This window comes from Phaseolus vulgaris, chromosome 8 (assembly GCF_000499845.2).
Source record: "Phaseolus vulgaris cultivar G19833 chromosome 8, P. vulgaris v2.0, whole genome shotgun sequence".
Lineage (NCBI taxonomy): Eukaryota > Viridiplantae > Streptophyta > Magnoliopsida > Fabales > Fabaceae > Phaseolus > Phaseolus vulgaris.
Genome location: NC_023752.2, coordinates 12,741,481 through 12,742,833, shown reverse-complemented (window position 1 = coordinate 12,742,833; position 1,353 = coordinate 12,741,481). Strand labels below are relative to the sequence as shown.

The following is a 1,353-nucleotide window of genomic DNA, read 5'->3' as shown; positions in this document are numbered from 1 at the left end:
GATAAAGTGGTTGTTGAGAAAAGGCTTGCCTGTTGGATGAACCAACATCTCATCCAAAACCATGGTTCTGATTGCTTTTCCAAACTTGAGACATATTATTCTAATAATTATTGTTGTTGGAAAAACCACGTTGCCTTCCCTGATTATTCATATAATTGACTTCTGCTTCAGATGAATTATTTTGATAAGAACAGTGACTAGTAGGATGATCACCTCCGCAAAAATACACCTTATTGTTTGAGTCTAACTCTGAAAAGATTGCACAACTTGTAATTCTTATGGCAGTTTAGACATTTGTGTGCAGTTAATGCCTCAAATTGTTGTGTCAGAATTTTATTATGGGCCAATTGCATCTGAGGTATTAAGCTCTAGCAAGCCTTTCTTCTGAACAACTTGTCTATCATGTTGAGCTTGATAATCTGTTGATGCTAATGCATAAAAAAAAATTGTCGCATGTTCTACATCAACAATCATCATTGTACTACCAGTTGCAACGTCTAGAAGCATTTCGATATCAGATCTGAGGCCATTATGGAAGATGTTCAATTGTGCAATATCTTCAAACCCACGATTTGGACATTTTTTTAGCATCACTTTGAATTTCTCCCATGTTTCACATAAGACTTCATTTGTTCCTTGTCTGAACATTGAAATATCAAACTTTGCTTTGATGTAGTGGGATATATAGTGGAAAAAATCGTTGTAAAAATTTCTCCTCTACATCTTTCCAACTGGTAAGGCTCTGATTTGGATGAGATTTGCATCATTCTTTAACTTTTTATGCCAATGAAAAAGAAAACAAACACAAATAAATAGACTTAAGTTGATAGTATTACCTACAGATTAAAGTTAGTGGGTATTACCTACAAACCCCAGTTGGTAGGTAATATCTACACACTGATATTGGTGGTATTACATACGGACTAGAGTTAGTAGGTATTACCACGAACTGAAGTTGATGGATATTATTTACAGGCTAAAGTTGATAGGTATGCATACTATTGACATTATAAAATTAATAATATTAATATAATAATATGATTAATATTAATAAAATTAATAATATGAATGATATTAAATATATAAATAATATTAATAATGTTTATATTATTAATAATATTGATAATCATACTAATAAATATAATAATAATAATCATAACAAGACAACAAAATTTGTCTGGAGAATGGTTAAAACTTCTTTAGTTATTTAAGTGTCTTAGGTTTGAGTCCCACCAACTAAAAATAATTAAAAAAAATTCAAATAATAATTAAAAAATTAAAAAAAATACACTGAATTATCTAAAAAAAATATAGAGCCATAACAAATATTTTTTTTCCCTTTATTATAAGATA

General features: G+C 29.3%; 1 pseudogene; it reads left to right on the top strand.

The window, feature by feature from the left end:
• The first annotated feature begins 562 nt into the window (after positions 1-562).
• LOC137827311 (small nucleolar RNA R71) lies at positions 563-668 on the top strand (annotated as a pseudogene).
• The last annotated feature ends 685 nt before the right edge of the window (positions 669-1,353 follow it).